Source organism: Arachis hypogaea, chromosome 19 (assembly GCF_003086295.3).
Source record: "Arachis hypogaea cultivar Tifrunner chromosome 19, arahy.Tifrunner.gnm2.J5K5, whole genome shotgun sequence".
Classification (NCBI taxonomy): Eukaryota; Viridiplantae; Streptophyta; class Magnoliopsida; order Fabales; family Fabaceae; genus Arachis; species Arachis hypogaea.
Window position 1 is genome coordinate 101,938,924 of NC_092054.1, and position 11,987 is coordinate 101,950,910.

At 39.7% G+C, this 11,987-nt stretch overlaps 1 non-coding gene across 1 annotated transcript; it reads right to left on the reverse strand.

The window, feature by feature from the left end:
* Positions 1 to 3,181: 3,181 nt before the first annotated feature.
* Positions 3,182 to 3,285, reverse strand: LOC112781941 (small nucleolar RNA R71). Its single transcript, XR_003192686.1, has one exon. It is a non-coding gene; the product is annotated as a small nucleolar RNA R71 (small nucleolar RNA).
* Between the last annotated feature and the right edge of the window lie 8,702 nt (positions 3,286 to 11,987).

Consider the following 11,987-nt stretch of genomic DNA (forward strand, 5'->3'; position numbering starts at 1 on the left):
AGTAACCAAAAATGGTTAAATGAAGAACAACGTAATGAACCATCCAAACAATATGATTTTGATGCAAATTCCATGAGTTTTAGTTATATTACTTAAATGCTATGAATGAAAGATTTCTCATGAAATTTTGCAAGACTTTGATGCAATTGTTTGGATGATTTCAGGGAAGAAGAGGCTAAGCAAGGAAGCAACAAAATCAATAAAGGAAGCTTGTATATCACATGTGGAGTTTAAGTTCCAGTTTAAGCCTAAACTGGAGCTTAAACGCCAAAATCATGAAGGATAAGAAATGCTGGGATTGAAGTTTAACCTCCAGTTTGACCTCAAACTGGAGGTTAAACGCCAGAATGAAAAGCCTCACTTAAGGAGCATTCCACGTTTAACCTCCAGTTTGACCTCAAACTGGAGGTTAAACGCCAGAATGAGTATGCCACCCAGGGAGGAGTTCCACGTTTAACCTCCAGTTTGACCTCAAACTGGAGGTTAAACGCCAGAACCAGGAAGAGTACCAGGGGCCATTCCACGTTTAAGCTCGAGTTTGACTCAAACTGGAGCTTAAACGTGTTCGATAGTTTTTCTACTCCAGGGTTGCTCTCTCCACCTCCACGTTTAACCTCCAGTTTGACCCCAAACTGGAGGTTAAACGTGTTCGACACCTCCAGGGCCACCATTCTAAGCTTCCACGTTTAACCTCCAGTTTGACCTCAAACTGGAGGTTAAACGTGTTCGACCTCCAGTATGCCTCCACCCTTTTCCACGTTTAACCTCCAGTTTGACCTCAAACTGGAGGTTAAACGTGTTCGACCTCCAGGATGCCTCATTCCTTTTCCACGTTTAACCTCCAGTTTAACCTTAAACTGGAGGTTAAACGTGTTCGACTACATTACTCTCCAGGGCTACCATTCTTCCATTTCCACGTTTAAGCTTCAGTTTAACCTTAAACTGAAGCTTAAACGTGCTTCTACAAATGGCCTCACTGGAAGTGTCTGGCGTTTAAGTTGCAGTTTAAGCTTAAACTACAACTTAAACGCCACTCTTGAAAAGGGTTTCTGGGCCAAAAATATTGTGATTTAAGTTAGTCTTTGAGCACAATTATTAACTTAAACTTACTTTGGTATGAAACCCAATTGAATATCATGGTTTATGGGATTGGGCCTGAAGGATTGATGAGTTTGAAATCTCAATTTATTGAGTCATGTGTCATTATTTGATTATCACTAAGTTGGCTCAATAAATGTTACAGGATCTGGATCAACAACCTCATCAAGATTATGGATCATAAACCCAAGGCAAAAGGAAAGCAAGGAGAGGCCTCAAAGCCCAAGAAGCACAACTGAAGCTCAATATAGAAAGTGTATAAATAGGATAGAAGTTAAGTTAGAGGGGATTTTTTTCAACTTTCACTTTTAGCTAGTTTCTTTTTCTTTGTAATTGAATTCAGAGCTATGATTCACTAAACCCCCTTTCATTGGGTTAGGGAGCTCTATTGTAATTCAATGAATCAATAATAGTTTATCTTCTTCTTCAATCTTTTCTCTTGAATTTTGTTAGAAAGCTTCTCGATCTAATTCCATTGAGTAGTTGTCTTGGGAAAGAAACTACTCATACTTGGAATCCTTCGGAGCCTTGGGAAAGGAATGAAGGATTCATGCTAGAGAAGCTTTCTCACAATGGATTGGATTGGGGTTTGGATGGATATTGTGACATGTAATCCTACCAAATTGTGGTTCATGAAATTGTGTGGTATAATCAGTGATCAAGCATCATCTCTTCTTATGAACATTTAAACCAAGGGATTGGGAATTTGTTTGTTTTTAGAGAGCATTGGTGAGCCAAGGAATTGGGATCCAATCATATAAGATTGCCAAGCAAAATTCAATGAATGCATTGGTTGAGGAAGAGATATACATGTTTTGATTCGGAGATTTCAATATCTCCTAAACCCAATGAATTCCCCATTTCTGATTTCCACTTTCTCTTTACATTCTGCAATTCAATTCTTGCCATCACCCCCATTCCCTTTTAATTTCAGCAATTTACATTCTGCTCTTTAATTCATGCAATTTAAGATTCAGCCATTTAATTTTCTTGTCATTTACTTTTCCCGCCAACTTTACATTCTGCAAATTCTCATCTCAATCTTGATTCCGCTCAACTAGAACACACTTCTAATCCGAATTGCTCACTCAACCAATCCTTGTGGGATTCGACCTCACTCTATTGTGAGTTTTTACTTGACGATAACCGGTGCACTTGCCGGAAGGAATTTTGCCGATCGTGCAATTTCCTAAATCGTAGCATAACTAGTTTATGTGCATCAAGTTTATGGCGCCGTTGCCGGGGATTGGTTTTCGATTGACAATTCTCAAATTGGAAGCTAACTAGATTGAGCAATTTTCTCTTGCTTTGTTAATTCTGTTCTAAATACTTGTTGAATTCTGCACTTGGTTACATGCTTTCCTTCTTTATGCCTTTAAATTCATGCAACTAACTCACTGACTCACTAACTGTTTGAATTAATTCCTCAACTGAGCTAACCATACTCTTCCATTAACCAAGAGTATTTTACTTGTTTGTGTTTGAGCTGTGTTCTTGTATGACAGGTAGGAGAGGAGAGACATCAACTCCTCCATATACCGAACCGGAAAGGACCCTTCATAGACTTAGAAGGGAAGCAAGAGGGAAGAGAGTAGTGGGAGAAGAGGAATCTGAAGGAGAATCTGAGGACAATTTTGAGGAAGCTCTAGATCTCAACATGGATAGAGAAGTTCACAACCATGAGAGAGCTGATGGAAACAATGCCATTCCTGAGAGGAGGGTTCTTAGTTCATACATAAACCCAACCTCTGGGAATTGTGGTAGTAGCATCCAGAAACCACCCATTCAGGCCAACAATTTTGAGCTCAAGCCACAGCTAATATCATTGGTGGAAAATCATTGTTCCTTTGGAGGAAGTGCTAATGAAGACCCAAACCAACATCTCACAAAATTCCTGAGAATTTGTGACACTGTGAAGTCCAATGGAGTCCAGGAAGATGCCTATAAACTGCTCTTGTTCCCATTTTCACTTAGGGACAAGGCAGCTAAGTGGCTGGAATCATTCCCAAGGGGGAGTCTAACCACATGGGATGAGGTGGAAGGCAAGTTTCTGGCACGTTTCTACCCTCCACAAAAGGTCAATAGGCTTCGATCTGAGGTCCAGACTTTTAGACAACAAGATGGTGAAACTCTCTACGAGGCATGGGAGAGATTCAAGGACTTGACAAGGAAATGCCCACCAAACATGTTCTATGATTGGGTGCAATTGCACATCTTCTATGATGGGCTCTCTTATGAATCAAGGAAGGCTGTAGACCATTCATCAGGAGGTTCATTGAACAAGAAAAAGACTGTGGAAGAAGCCATTGAAGTGATCGAGACAGTGGCTGAAAATGAATACTATTATGCATCAGAAAGGCACAACACTAAGGGAGTCATGGAGCTGAACCATGTTGATACAATTCTAGCCCAAAACAAGGTGTTTGCCAAGCAACTAGCAGAGCTTACCAGGCAATTAGAAACAAAGCAAGTGGCTGCAATACACACACAAGATCAAGAGGAAGTAGGCATTGAAGGAGGTGATTGGGATGAGGTTAACTATGTGGGAAACCAACAAAGGCAATCATATGATCCACACTCCAACACTTACAACCCAGGCTGGAGAAACCACCCAAACTTTGGGTGGGGAAACCAACAAACCCAACCACAAAACCACAAACCTTACAACCACAACCAACAAAACAATTCCACATACCAAAACTCCAACCAAAGATCATACCAAGCCACACAAAACACTTACCCCCAATCATCATATCATGGCCAAAATAATCAACATACCCAACCTAATCCTAACCAACAATTTCAAGATCAATTAAACCGGATGGAAGGAATGATGGCAACCATGAGCCAAGACATAATTGAATTGAAGAGCTTCAGGGATGATGTGAGAACTACCTTAAGAAACCATGGTGAAAAACTCAAGAGGTTGGAATCTCAAGTAGGAGAGCTATCTCAACAGGCACCCAAATCAACTGCAGTGTTCCCTAGTGACACAGAAAAGAATCCTAAGGGGGAACAAAAGAGAGTAAGATGGGAAGAGTGCAAGGCCATCACCATATTGAAGGAAGTCTCAGAAGAAGAAGGAATCAGGTCCTCACAGCAGGAACCAGAAATCTTGAAAGAAGTTGTGGAAGAAGTTAAGCAGGAAAGTGGAACTGAGCAAGCCAAGGATCTGCAAAAAGGCATGATGGAAGTATACCAACCAAAAGCACCATTTCCTGAGAGGTTAGGAGGAGGTGAAAAAGGAAAACCTATTCAAGGTTTCTAGAGACATTTAATTCTCTGCATGTCAATATTCCCTTTCTTGAGATTCTTCACCAAATGCCCACACACATCAAGTATTTAAAGGAATTGTTAAGCAAGAAAAGAGTTTTGAAGGGAGGACAAACGGTAACAATGAACAAAGAATGCAGTGCTCTCATCAAGAAGGACACACTCTCTAAGAAAACGGACCCAGGAAGTTTTCATATCCCTTGCATCATAGGGGAAACAAAAATTGACAGAGGATTCTGTGATCTAGGAGCTAGCATAAATGTGATGCCTCTAACTCTTATGAAGAAGCTACAACTGAACGAGGTGAGATCCACTGATGTAATCATACAACTGGCTGACAAAACTCAGAAGCAAGCTGAAGGGGTAGTTGAAAATGTGCTGGTGAAAGTAGGAGATTATTATTTCCCCACAGACTTTGTCATTGTGGACATGGAGGAAAGCTATTTACACCCTATCATTCTGGGCAGACCATTTCTAGCCACTACTAGAGCGCTCATAGATGTAGAACAAGGAGAACTAATTCTGAGAATACATGATGAACAGCTCATTTTCAAAGTCTTCAAACCTGCATCTGAGCCTGAACCAGAATCTGAAAAGCCTAAAGATGATAGTAGCCATCCGTGTTTGGAGGAAAGTAATCCAGCAGCTGAGACTCTAAAACAGTCATTGGAAGGCAAACAAGAGTTGCAAGAGTTAGAGCCACAAGAATCAGTGGAAACAGATCAGAAGGATCCTCCTGACATAAAGGTCAATGAAGAAATCCTCAAGAGAAAGGGAAGAGTGATAGGGAGATTGCCAAGAGGATGGAGAAACAAGAAAATTCCCACTGAAGGTTTTTCTCCAGGAGATAAAGTGATCTCAAGTCATTATCTGCAAATCCCACCTGGCCTCAAGACCATTCCTTCTCAGCTCCCTCAAGTGTTCACAATCAAGAAAGTTCTTTCTTTGGAACATTTAGAGGTCATGAATGAATCAAGAGGGGACGTTTTCATAGTGAGAGGAGAGGACGTCAAGCACTACAATCCACCCTAACAAGGGACAACCGTCAAGCTAGTGACGTTAAAGAAGCGCTTCATGGGAGGCAACCCATGTTTTTAGTATCCTTAATCTTTAGTGCTTTGCTTTACATCTAATAAAGTATGGTTTCTTATGCATGAACTTGAATCCTCAGGACAACTATTGATTAAGTGCACTAAACCGTGCATGTAAATTACAATTGGTCTCTAAGTTTGGTGTGCCTGATGGCACTCCCAAATCTTACTCAAATTGAATTCCATCTTTCATTCAAGGTGCACAACCAAACATTAAGTTTGGTGTTCTTTTTGAACACAGTTTATGAAAAGCAAGAAGTTCCTCTGGATTTCAAAATTCATGACAAGTATACCATTCACATATTTTAATGCTTTAGTTTCAATTACTTAGGGTAGTCACTTTGTTTAGAATCAAAGAGCCAAGATGACTATGCTTTATTAGAAATATGCACACTCATTAAGGACAACCAATATGGATTTCATGTCATCAGGAGACTTAACCAAAAACTAAGTTTGGTGTCCAAATCATAAGTGTGCATACATGTAGAAGTCACGGCTATAAGCTCATAAAGACAAGCATTGATTTACATGTGCAAATACTATTCATAATTCACATGGACCGAAAAATGATAGCAATTTTGTTTGTTTGTGCAGGTACAAAAGAAAAGACAAAAATGGAGGAAAAAAGACAAAGGGAGGTACGTGCTTGGTCAAAAAGAAAATTCATAAATCTTTGAAACTAACACATGGGAAAAGGAAGTTCTGCAAGAAAAGAAAGCTACATGTACAACCTAATGCATCCAGAATACTTCCAAGAAAATGAAAAGCCAATCGTCCTTATCCACAATTCATATATTTACCATCAAGCCACCCTTCACAAACCACCCTAGCCGTTCATTTTTCACTCATGGGCACTATAAAGAACCACTTGGGGAACGAGTCCCACACCATCAATCCTCCTTCATACACTTTTTCCTTCATCATAGCATAACCATCTCTTGCCGAAAACAATCTCACCACACCTCCAACAACACTTCTTGCTTCACCTTGTCAACTTTAGTTGTCACTTACCAAAATGGCAGCTTCATCTAGCCACAAAAGAAGAAAAGACAAGCAGCCAATGGAGGAAAACAGGGGATTCGATGCATGGAGATACAGATCAGTGTTCCATGAGATTCAAGCCGAATGGATGAGACCTAAAACGGTACTAGCTGAGGTCCCCTTTGAACTTGAGAAGGATGAGTTCCCAGGTGTTTGGGAAAAGATCAAAAAGAGGAAGTGGGAGCTCCTAACTAAGCCAATCACTAGAATCAACATCAACTTGGTGAAGGAGTTTTATGCAAATGCAGTAAGGAGGATCAAACCAAGAACCCCACATACAAAAGCTATGTGAGAGGGGTGGAGGTTGACTTCAGTCCCAAAGCAATCATGAAAACTCTTGGCCTGAAAAACATACATTTCAGCCAAGCAAGTTATGACGAAAGGATGAGAGGAGAACCTGACTATACAACTATTGCTGAAGACCTTTGTGCCATCAGAGCTGAATGGGTGAGAAAAACAAGAGGGGCTCCAAGAGTCTTGAGAAGAGGAGACCTAACACCTGAAGCTAAAGGGTGGTATGCAATAGTTAGGAGATCCATCCTACCCACTGCAAACTCTTCAGAAATAGTCCCTAAAAGAGCCATCTTGCTACATTGCATTATGGTTGGAGGAGAGATCAAAGTTCATAAACTCATTGCTGAACAGATACAAGAGTTTAGTGAGAAAAGTGACCCTGAATCCTGGCTTCATTTCCCTAGCACCATCATTAGACTATGCATCGATGCCCAAGTACCACTTGAGGATGAAAGACCTAATTGGCTATATCCTGGGCTGGCCATAACTGCACACAGAATGACTCTTGGCCCAACTCCTCCAAGACATACAAGAAGAAGAAATGAAGAAGGGCAACAAGTGGAAGCCGAGCAAGAAGCAGAACAAGAAAGACAAGAAGGAGAAGACAGAGAAGAAGAGCAAGAAGAGCAAGCAACTCCTGAAAGAAGACAACGTATTCCCAGAGACCCCATGGATATGAGCAGAATGCAAGAAATCATGGAAGGAATGTCTCAGCAATACACGAGGTCTCAGGAAAGACAAGAAGACTTTCATCTAAAAATGATGGATATGCAAAGGAACTTTGAATCAAGATTCTTTGATCTGCAAAGGGAACAAAATCTACACTTACAGGAATCCTTCAGCCACATATGCCAACACCAAGATGCCAATGTCTTGGCAATCAAGGAAGCCACCACTTTACAGAATGCAAGATACTCAGTCCAAGCTGACTACAACATCAGTTCGCAAATCAAGCTTAACTACATAGGGGAACATCTACACAAGATGGACCCAGCATTCCCAGCTTATGATGAGTATTTCAAAGGGAGGAAAGAAGGAGAAATAAACAAGGCAATGATCCTTGAAAAAGGAGTGGAAGAAACGATGAAAAAGGCTGGATTCTGGAAAAAGCTCATAAGAAAAGACAAAGGAAGCACAAGTGGTCAAAAAGAGGCAGGAAGCAAGAAGAAGCAGGATCCCAAGAATTAAGAAGAACCAAGCAATAAATAAGAGGTGGTCTCGTTCCTTAATAATCAAATGATAATTGGTGAATTGTCTTTATGAACGTGTTTTCATCATAAGTCATTTAAGTGTTAGGTGGAGTCTTTTTATGAGTCTTTTTTTTAGTATGTGTGTTTGTTAAGTGCTTTGAATAAAGTGAATGCCTAGATGTTTGGATATAACTTCACCTTCTTAAACAAGTGCGTGCCATGCTTGTTCTGTTTCCAAAATAAAAGAAAAGTGTGAACAAAAGTAACTTGGCTAAATTAGTGACAAATCAAGTAGAATTAAGTGGTGTATGCATGCTGATTGTTTAGTCACATCACTAAAATTAGAGTGTAGAATTATCATTTTTTATGTAGAAGTAAAATTGTCTATGGATCTTGATGAATAAATGTCTTTGGCCATGAAAAAGAAAGAAAAAGGAAAAGAAAAAGCCACGGAAAAAGGCAACCAAAAAGCAAAAAAAAAAAAAAAAATTGAGAAAATAAGCTAGGCACCAATGGTTTGAACTTCTGAGACAAATGCCTGTGGTGTTTATGTATTAAGGATATGCTTGGATGAATAGGTTCTGAGGAGTGTTTCAACACTTGGTAACTTGGGTTAACTAACCCGGGATTATCAACCAAAAGTCCACTATCAAGAGCAACCTAAATACAAAACATTTAGTCACACAAAGAGGTGCTGGGCACCAATGTCTCAAGAAGAAATGTGAACTAAAATGCCTAAGGTGGATATGTGTAGTGCACTGATAAGAAAAAGAAAATGCCAAAGGCTTGTGCAACACATGACACTAAGCAAACAAGGAGCAAAAGAAGCTCTAAGAAAAAGAAAAGAAAACAAAGAAGAGAAAAGTGCCAAAGACATAAGAATAACAAGAGGCCATAGCAATTTTTGATGGATGCAATGAAAAAGTGATAATCCTACCTGATAAGTATGAAAAAGTGATGCTGCAACTTTCTGCATAAAACCCTTCTGATGAACTTCAAATGCTTGCTAATATAGCCAATGTAATTGCTTTCTGTTTCATACTTTCTTCTCAATTAACTCAGAACTTGCTTAGGGACAAGCAAGTATTAAGTTTGGTGTTGTGATGCCAAGGCATCATAGGCTAGTTTCACTAGCATTTTTCTGTTAGTTTAGTTGTTTTATGCATTTTCTTGAGCTTAAAGTAACCAAAAATGGTTAAATGAAGAACAACGTAATGAACCATCCAAACAATATGATTTTGATGCAAATTCCATGAGTTTTAGTTATATTACTTAAATGCTATGAATGAAAGATTTCTCATGAAATTTTGCAAGACTTTGATGCAATTGTTTGGATGATTTCAGGGAAGAAGAGGCTAAGCAAGGAAGCAACAAAATCAATAAAGGAAGCTTGTATATCACATGTGGAGTTTAAGTTCCAGTTTAAGCCTAAACTGGAGCTTAAACGCCAAAATCATGAAGGATAAGAAATGCTGGGATTGAAGTTTAACCTCCAGTTTGACCTCAAACTGGAGGTTAAACGCCAGAATGAAAAGCCTCACTTAAGGAGCATTCCACGTTTAACCTCCAGTTTGACCTCAAACTGGAGGTTAAACGCCAGAATGAGTATGCCACCCAGGGAGGAGTTCCACGTTTAACCTCCAGTTTGACCTCAAACTAGAGGTTAAACGCCAGAACCAGGAAGAGTACCAGGGGCCATTCCACGTTTAAGCTCGAGTTTGACTCAAACTGGAGCTTAAACGTGTTCGATAGTTTTTCTACTCCAGGGTTGCTCTCTCCACCTCCACGTTTAACCTCCAGTTTGACCCCAAACTGGAGGTTAAACGTGTTCGACACCTCCAGGGCCACCATTCTAAGCTTCCACGTTTAACCTCCAGTTTGACCTCAAACTGGAGGTTAAACGTGTTCGACCTCCAGTATGCCTCCACCCTTTTCCACGTTTAACCTCCAGTTTGACCTCAAACTGGAGGTTAAACGTGTTCGACCTCCAGGATGCCTCATTCCTTTTCCACGTTTAACCTCCAGTTTAACCTTAAACTGGAGGTTAAACGTGTTCGACTACATTACTCTCCAGGGCTACCATTCTTCCATTTCCACGTTTAAGCTTCAGTTTAACCTTAAACTGAAGCTTAAACGTGCTTCTACAAATGGCCTCACTGGAAGTGTCTGGCGTTTAAGTTGCAGTTTAAGCTTAAACTACAACTTAAACGCCACTCTTGAAAAGGGTTCTGGGCCAAAAATATTGTGATTTAAGTTAGTCTTTGAGCACAATTATTAACTTAAACTTACTTTGGTATGAAACCCAATTGAATATCATGGTTTATGGGATTGGGCCTGAAGGATTGATGAGTTTGAAATCTCAATTTATTGAGTCATGTGTCATTATTTGATTATCACTAAGTTGGCTCAATAAATGTTACAGGATCTGGATCAACAACCTCATCAAGATTATGGATCATAAACCCAAGGCAAAAGGAAAGCAAGGAGAGGCCTCAAAGCCCAAGAAGCACAACTGAAGCTCAATATAGAAAGTGTATAAATAGGATAGAAGTTAAGTTAGAGGGGATTTTTTTCAACTTTCACCTTTAGCTAGTTTCTTTTTCTTTGTAATTGAATTCAGAGCTATGATTCACTAAACCCCCTTTCATTGGGTTAGGGAGCTCTATTGTAATTCAATGAATCAATAATAGTTTATCTTCTTCTTCAATCTTTTCTCTTGAATTTGTTAGAAAGCTTCTCGATCTAATTCCATTGAGTAGTTGTCTTGGGAAAGAAACTACTCATACTTGGAATCCTTCGGAGCCTTGGGAAAGGAATGAAGGATTCATGCTAGAGAAGCTTTCTCACAATGGATTGGATTGGGGTTTGGATGGATATTGTGACATGTAATCCTACCAAATTGTGGTTCATGAAATTGTGTGGTATAATCAGTGATCAAGCATCATCTCTTCTTATGAACATTTAAACCAAGGATTGGGAATTTGTTTGTTTTAGAGAGCATTGGTGAGCCAAGGAATTGGGATCCAATCATATAAGATTGCCAAGCAAAATTCAATGAATGCATTGGTTGAGGAAGAGATTTACATGTTTTGATTCGGAGATTTCAATATCTCCTAAACCCAATGAATTCCCCATTTCTGATTTCCACTTTCTCTTTACATTCTGCAATTCAATTCTTGCAATCATCCCCATTCCCTTTTAATTTCAGCAATTTACATTCTGCTCTTTAATTCATGCAATTTAAGATTCAGCCATTTAATTTTCTTGTCATTTACTTTTCCCGCCAATTTTACATTCCGCAATTCTCATCTCAAATCTTGATTCCGCTCAACTAGAACACACTTCTAATCCGAATTGCTCACTCAACCAATCCTTGTGGGATTCGACCTCACTCTATTGTGAGTTTTTACTTGACGACGATAACCGGTGCACTTGCCGGAAGGAATTTTGCCGATCGTGCAATTTCCTAAATCGTAGCATAACACGTTTATGCGCATCAAGTTTATGGCGCCGTTGCCGGGGATTGGTTTTCGATTGACAATTCTCAAATTGGAAGCTAACTAGATTGAGCAATTTCTCTTGCTTTGTTAATTCTGTTCTAAATACTTGTTGAATTCTGCACTTGTTACATGCTTCCTTCTTTATGCCTTTAAATTCATGCCAACTAACTCACTGACTCACTAACTGTTTGAATTAATTCCTCAACTGAGCTAACCATACTCTTCCATTAACCAAGAGTATTTTACTTGTTTGTGTTTGAGCTGTGTTCTTGTATGACAGGTAGGGAGAGAGACATCAACTCCTCCATATACCGAACCGGAAAGGACCCTTCATAGACTTAAAGGAAGCAAGAGGGAAGAGAGTATGGGAGAAGAGGAATCTGAAGGAGAATCTGAGGACAATTTTGAGAAGCTCTAGATCTCAACATGGATAGAGAAGTTCACAACCATGAGAGAGCTGATGGAACAATGCATTCCTGAGAGGAGGGTTCTTAGTCATA